Genomic DNA, 8,070 nt, shown 5'->3' with positions numbered 1-8,070 from the left:
GAAGAAAGTCTCAAGTTAGAAAACAGGTAAATTAGGAAGTTAACACCAGCTGGCATTTTGCCTTCACAAAGATTCTTAGTAAGGTGAGAAAATCAGGTTTTGCAGTGCACGTCAGACTTTATTTAGGGGTATTTAAATTGAAATGTTTCTTAGCATAGAAAGTGGTACCTGAAGTTTCTCCTAAATTATCAATATCAGTTTGTAGCTTGGTTAATGAACTACATTATGTGTTTGAGTTTTTAACTGATTTTGGGTCTGGCAGCAAAGTAGATATTAAAGGTAGGTGAATTTTGCCAAGAAATTCTCTTCTGTCTGCAAATAGTTTTTCAAAATTTCAGAATCGCTTTATAGTTAAAATAGAATTTAGTAGAGAAACAAGGATTTTCTTGTTGTTCTGGATCAAAAATGCAGACTCAGGTAAAGAAAAATGCATTTGGAAGTGGATAGGAAAGGATGTGGGAATTTATACAGATCCATTACCACAGGTGCCAAATAGTAATGGTGTTTTTATTGGGCCCAGTTGGTATTCAGTTCATGTAGAACACACGTTCCTTTTTGCATAACTGAATCGCATATGAGTCTTAGGATTTATTTTAAGCAAAAATAGTTGCCGTTTTCTGCATTTAAAATTTGTCTTCTAGGCTCCTAGGCAAATCCTAGAAGGGAAACCTGCCACACGCATTCTAGGACTGGAGACAGCTGTTGCTTTGGGGAGGAGCTAAGCTCATTCCAGTCCTTCTTTAGGCGGGCTGCTGCGAGGAGTTGCCTTTGGGCTTAGTCATTTCAACTGACATTTCAGTCACTGAATGGTGCCTTGTCTTCCTACAGGAACACATTTTGTAATACGCATACTTAGGCAGTTGTTGCACAGCTTAGGCAAACCTGTAAGGCACTCTTTCAAAGCTTGCTTTTATATTTCTGAAATTTCTCAAATTTTGTCAGTATACATCGGATTATTTAGCTCTTCATACTTTTTGATTTTTAAAACTAAAATTTCATACAGTTAATAAACATAGGTATTCTGGAAAAAAATATAAACAAGTGAAAATAAAATTGAGTCATTCTTATAACTGCAGGTTTTTAACATATCTTCTTAGTTTCTTTTTATGAAATGGAGTTATGTTGTCATTTATTTTTAAAAATCTTGTTACTTGTTTCATTATAGCATTAAGGCAGGAACTCAACTTCAGAAGCGATTTAGGGTTTTATGTAAGAGATTTGTAAATAAATGGAAAATAGTTATTCAAGTTATTAGTTGCTGAAACATTGTGTTGTCTTCAAATAGATGCTTTTTCCCCACCTGCTTCTGGTAAATATTTAATTGTCTTTCCCACAAGACCATATTTTTTTCTTCTTAGTTTCTTGAATACATTGTACTACCTGGCTGTGGTAAGCACTCAGGTGGGTTTTTTAGTTTTGTTTTTCCTTTTTTGGGAGGCAAGTATTGGTTAAAGTGTTGGTATTTTTATGATTAGCCTCTTTTTAGTTTGTTCTTGTTTTTCCTTTCTTGCTGCATAGTTCAGGTTGGCCTTGAACTCCCAGCAGTCCTGCCACCACCTTCCAAGTGCAAGTGCTGGGGTGATAGGTGTGTGGCACCCTCAGCTCATATACAGTATTTGTGTCAGTAATGCCAGGCTCCAGATTTTGTAGGGAGGTCCAGGATATAATAAACAATGTGCAATTCTTACTGATTAATAAGAAATTAGTCTTAAAAGGTTAGTTATATTAGTGTGGATGATGAGATTAAAAAGTCATTGAAGTTTCTTTCCCAAAGAGGGTTGTTTCTTAAAAATTAGTTTTGATCTGGTATAAAACTTTCACAATGGGTTTACTATTTACTATCCTTGATGTCTCAACTTCCACTCAATATTTTAAAGTTAATAACTATATTCACAACTCAGTTATGATAACCTCACATTTAGTCTGTTCATTTTTACATAGGTAGATGATATAATACGGTAACTTTCTAAATATGTAATGGGATACTTCTGAATTCTTTTTGTAATTCTTTTTTCCTTTATTTGTTCTAAGTGGACTTAGTCACATTGAATGCTTGAGTTTTCTACCAATTTTTTTTTTTTTTTAAACCATATATTTAGTTGGGCTTTTAAATTAGAGTTGTGACGTTCTTCCCACCATGAGCAGTGGCAAATGTTGGCTGAAGTGTTGGTATTTTTCTGATTAACATAGATTTATGAAGATCACCTATCAGGCCTACAGAAAAGTGGTCAGGATTTGAGAGAGACACCTCTGTTGTCAGAAGTTGTTTCTGTGCTGGTTGTGCTGATTCTCTTAGCCAGGTTGGGCTTTCTGGCTTCTCTGTTCCTGATTTTGGGTAACTAGGAAAACTTAACTGTGGAGGCCTAAATTAGCGAATTTTCATCCATAAGCCTCTGCTTCCAAATATGCAAATTTAAAACTATCAACCTTCCAGAATAATTGTGAATAAACAATATGGCATGTACTGCTCTGAAGCATGCATCTAGTAAGTATAAGGCAAGGAAAATAAAAATGATATTCTCTAGGTTCTAAAATTTAAAATTTCTAGAAATACTGTTTTCAACACTTAAAGTATATGCTTTGTATTTTAATGTCTCAAAAGCTGTCTTGTATGTATAGTTTTACCCAACTAGTAGGTGTTCAAATGATAACTTTTTAGTACTCAAGAATGATCCTCTTTATTATTTATTTATTTATTTGTTTATTTTTTGCGGAACCGGGGATTGAACTCAGGCCCTTGTGCTTGCCAGGCAAGCACTTATACTACTGAGCCATCTCCCTGGCCCTACAAAAGACTGGTAACTTATGTTTCCGCCTGGTTTCGAACCGGGGACCTTTCGTGTGTTAGGCGAACGTGATAACCACTACACTGCGGAAACAACTAAGAATGATCCTCTTTAAATAGAGCCTACCCATGAGAGCCCTTATTTTATTTATTTATTTATTTATTTATTTATTTATTTATTTATTTATTTTAGTGGAACTGGGGCTTGAACTCAGGCCCTTGTGCTTGCCAGGGAAGCGCTTATTCCACTGAGCCATCTCCCTGGCCCGAGAGCCCTTATTAACAATATTAATGATTTTGACAGGAAAATCAGAATTTATAATCATTTTCCAACAAAGCATGGAAACATGGTTTAACAGAGCCCAAGGCTGAAGAAATCCTTGGGCTTTCAGACATGATGCTTAAAACCTGACTATGAACTTAATTAACATGAGTTTTAGTATGTTTACAAGTCAAAAAGCTTCCTCAGCTAATTTTAAAATTATTGTCACAATTTTAATTGAAAGAATTGATAGACACGTTTTTTCATTAAAATGATTTAAGGGCAATCAAAATAATGAAAAACAATTAGATTGGCAGTTGCCACACAAATAGCTTTTTTTCCTTTAGTCATTAACTTGTGACCTAACTTGAGGTAATATAATTATAGAATTTTCTAGGCCTAAAACTTCCTAAAGTAATTTCATGTGCACTTTCAAGTGTTAATTGAATTCATTGAAATATACTTTATTAAACAGCTGCCAAGATTAAATGAAGTAGAGATAAAATACTTCGAAATGGACGTATATGTTGTTATTTTCTTCAAACAGCAGATAGTGTAACATGAACAAGCCTAGAGATCTAATGTACAGTGATGACTATAGGTAATGAAGTTGTATTTTGGGGGGATTCTTGCTGATGAATAGTTGTTTTTGCCAAAAAAAGGGTAATTATGTGAGATGTCAGATACATGGATGTACTTCACTGTAGTAAACTCTTTACTATTTGTACATATCCTGTTGTGCAGTTTTTTGTACCCTTAGTATACACAATGGTTTGTATTTTATAAAAATGTACATGTAAAGTATAGAGGGGTAAACATGATTTTATTAACAAAACTTTTTATACAGAGTAATAGCAATTTATGTTTTTATTGTATGACTCATATATAGATTTAAATACCCAACTAATAGATATTTTATAGAAGTTTACAGGTTTAACAGTTATTTTGCTTCACTGCATTTTTTTTTTCTTTGTCATGAACATTTATTTATTTGTTTATTTATTTTTTGTGGAACCGGGGATTGAACTCAGGCCCTTGCACTTGCCAGGGAAGTGCTTATTCCACTGAGCCATCTCCCCAGCCCCATGAACATTTATTTATTCTTTTTTCTGTTCATGTCATTGTGTGTGCTTTTAAAGATCCAAACATAAAATAATGAAATATTTTATACTGCTTCAGATAGGCTTGTATGTTTTACTCAATTTGGAAATCAGTGACATTCATCTATGTAATTAACACACACTGCCCCTTTTTTAAAGCTGTAAGATCTGTACCATTAAATATTACATATGAACTTGCTCTGTCCTGACATTATGAATGTGCTAATTCATCCACATTTTTAAGTGCTAGGAATATAGTAAAACCAGATATTTCTACCTGGCCCCTGTAGTTTTGCGTTCCACTGATAGGAGACCGTCTCTGGTGAAATTGGCAGGTTGTGTTCAGTTGTTCCACATGCTCCCCTTTTGTTAAAGGACAGCCAGAGACTTGCAGGCATTTAGTAGACTTTGGAAACTGAATCCTGTTTCTAGTGCTGAAGAACACATGACTATGGTGGATAAGTTATTGACATTGTCTCAATTTCCTTGCCCATGTAATATTACCTAGGGATGATCACATTACTAGTTCATAGGGTCTGTGGGGATGAATGAGTAGCAGTTAAAAGGCTTAAAAGGGTACAGGTGTGGTGCATGCCTGTCATTCCAGCGCTTGGAGGCCAAGGCAGGAAGATTGCTGTGAGTCCAAGGCCAGCATGGGCTACATAGTGAGGTTAAGACCAGCCTGGCCTGGACTACAAGTCAATCAATCAATTGATGGATCAATCAGTCAACTTTGAAAGGAAGTGTATGGTATATCGGTATGTTATGATAATAGATACATTAACCACCATCCCTGATACTGGTTTGCTGAATTTGCCTCATCCCCTAAACACAAATGGCTTCTTACAAAATGCAGCTTACTGGTTTTGAAAGACTGTGTCATAGTAACCATTAACATGTCTTCAGTTAAACAGGAAAGGTAGAGATTACGCATGTTTGACTGTATTTTCTGTAGCAGGGCAGGGAGATGCATGACAACACTGCCTGTGCGTGTGCTTGGCTGGGGAAAGATGATGCTGAGTTGGCTTGCATTCACTGCTTTTGGTGTTTTAATGGTATATTTAATAACATGTTTACCTTACTCGTGTGGTCTCAAGAAGTTAAAATTTTATTTATGTACACATTTACACACATGCGTGGAACACTCTACTTTTGAAAATATTAATATTTGCTTTATTTCTCTGCCAAATACAGCATTAACTATGTCTTTGCATTTTCCTCCTTGTTTTATTATTACTAATATAGTAAAGTAAATAATTTCCATATTTCGGCTGAAAGGAAAGTGTAGCATTCTTATTTTATCACTAAAAATATTTCTTCGATGCCATTCCTTGATGAAGTAGACTGAATAGCCATGTTAGGAGCCTTAACTACATCCAGCCTAATACTCTCCTTCTTTGCTTTTTCCCTTTTTGTTGTCCGCAACACCGGTTTCACAGCTAGCGCAGACGCAGGAGAGAACACTCCACGTCTGCACACTTGTGATCTGCACTGCGGCTAGAATGGGCAGGACTTGGACGGATTGTATTGCAGAAACTCATTTTACAACTGCTCTTTACACATTATGAAGGAAAAAGTAACTATTCAATGTACAATATATATACAAGTTAGAAAGCAGAAAGATACATAAGTTTTGAATGTGGATAACTTAAAAATGTAGCCCTAACATATTAAGGTTTCTTATTTATACAGTAGGATCCGTCGGTGTAACACCAAGGTGTGGAAATACTAGTAATACTTCTCAGTCTACATTTACAATTTAATGAACGTGCCATAAAAACAAATGCATTCAAATAACATTTTTTACTTAAAACAAGACATAATCTACATATTTGGAGGTTTGCTAGACATCTTTTTGTAAAAAAGTAAATAGATTTACTGAAAAATCGAGCGGAAAACACTCTACTTCTGAAAAACTCCTATGGAGCCTTCATCACCCACGGTTTGTCCTATTTTTAACACTGTATGTGTGATGCACTTGTTACTATTGCAGAATTGGTATCAGTACACATGAGTTAGCCCAGGTGCTCAGCCTGTGCCTGTTGCCTTGCTCTTGCCTAGGGTCCCTTTTCTGGCCCAGAACCCTACATTTCCTTAAGTCTGCAAATCTCCTTAGACTCATCTTCACTGGGGCTGTTTCTCCTAATTTCCTTATTTTTTACTAATCAATCATCTCTTCGACATATTAAATATACAAAATTTGTAAGACTTTGGAAAAAACAGTTTGCGTTCGAATAAATAACTTACGGTCTACTTTTAAAATTTACTTTTAAGGAAAAAGGAGTATCTTAAGAGTCCAATGATTCTGGGACTTTGATTCTCCATAATTAGCAGGAAAAACATCGAGTAATCATTTATAGACTAATTACAGAAACAGATACTGTATTCTACTGTGTACAGTAGTATCTCATTTTTAAATGACAGTTGCTTTTTATGTTTGGGAATGGCACTTATTTCTAAGAGTTATTTTCTGTTTATAATGAGGTACTAGAGAATAGTCAATCCATTATTGCCTTAAGGAAAAATAGCATGAAAAGATCATATTTAATTCTGCCTCATGATTGACTAAAACATCTTCTTTCATGCATTTGCTGCCTTAAACTTGGTCCCAGAATGCTGTTTCTGAAAGGTCCATGTGCCTGGCCACCAGCCAGATGGCGCTACTGAGAGGTGGTGGACCTTTCAAGAGGTGGGGCCGGTTGGAGGACAGTACGTCCTTAGCAGTGAGCCAGACCCCTTGCTCACTTTGCCTCCCCAGCCCCTGTAGGTGAAAAACTGCCTCAGTCCTACAGGATGCATTCCCAGGCCCAGAAGTCCTGGGGCAGCCTGTCATGGAAACGGAACTGTTGCCTCCAAAACCGAGCCAAAATAAACCTTGCTTCTTAAGTTGATTGTCTCAGTATTTTGCTATGGTAATAAAAACTAACACAAGAAAAAAAGTTTATGTCTAATAATAAAAAGGACTGGGTATGTACCTTAGTGAGAAGGCCCAGAATTTAGTAACCAGTACTTCAAAACCAAATCAGATCAGACCACACCACACCACACCATACCACCCTCTCCCACTTTATAAATTTATGTTTCTACCATGTTGCTTGCTAATTATAAATATTTTTGGAAAATGTTCTGGAAATTCTGAAAAATCTAATGACAAAAGTTCTGTTGAAAGTTTTAGACTTAAGATTTAATAGAGGCCAAAGCTAAAATGAAAATAGGGAAATTCTAGGAAAAAGGATGATTGAGTCAGTTAAATTTGGGAGCAGCAGATTTAATAGCTACAAGAACTCTGTTTTGTTGAAAGCATCATGTTCCACCTGTGTCACTTGGTGGCAATGCTGGCCTTTCCTGTTGAAAGATAGTATTTGAATTCTTAGGAAGATGCATTATCAGTGGTCAGTAGTAAGAATTAGTTTTTCTTTTTTTTTTTGCCCATAAATTTATTGAGAAACAAATAGCAATGAAATAGTTTCAAACCAAACTGGTAGGACAGTTTCAATAATTAACACATTGTATACATTCTTCCTAGTGGTTAATTGCTGTACAAGATGCAGACATGATATCCTACTTACAAACACCATTAGAACAAATCCCTCTATTCATTAAGAGAATGTAACTGTATATCGATCCTAGCCATCTGAATACACATATACAAAACGGACATTCATCTGCATCCCCCTTTATGTTGTTAAGTTACGTTATTTGAATATTATAGGTGTGTAAACTCAGCAAAATATTCTAAAAGAGTCCAGTAGCCCATAATAGTATTGGGACTTCTGCTTGACTAGCAATGTCAGAAATTGTTGACCCCAGTCCCCTACAACTCAACATAACAGCACGGCTTTACTTCTTATATTTTGTTTTTATACTTTTCTGGTGGATGGTTAAGACCAAGGTAAAGCAGGACCTATGCAACAAGAGTTGTA

The 8,070-nt window shown here is 35.7% G+C and overlaps 1 protein-coding gene and 1 non-coding gene across 4 annotated transcripts in view; one reads left to right on the top strand and one right to left on the bottom strand.

Annotated features, from left to right (window-relative positions):
- The window catches only part of Fat1 (FAT atypical cadherin 1), a 132,222-nt gene that overhangs the window by 45,557 nt on the left and 78,595 nt on the right, over positions 1-8,070 (top strand). The window lies entirely within an intron of this gene.
- Positions 2,807-2,879, bottom strand: Trnav-aac. The gene has a single exon. It is a non-coding gene; the product is annotated as a tRNA-Val (tRNA).

The sequence above is a fragment of the Octodon degus genome, unplaced genomic scaffold (genome assembly GCF_000260255.1).
Source record: "Octodon degus isolate 3935 unplaced genomic scaffold, OctDeg1.0 scaffold00114, whole genome shotgun sequence".
In the NCBI taxonomy this organism is placed as follows: Eukaryota; Metazoa; Chordata; class Mammalia; order Rodentia; family Octodontidae; genus Octodon; species Octodon degus.
Note: the sequence above shows the minus strand (reverse complement) of the source record. Positions and strands in the feature narration are given on the sequence as shown.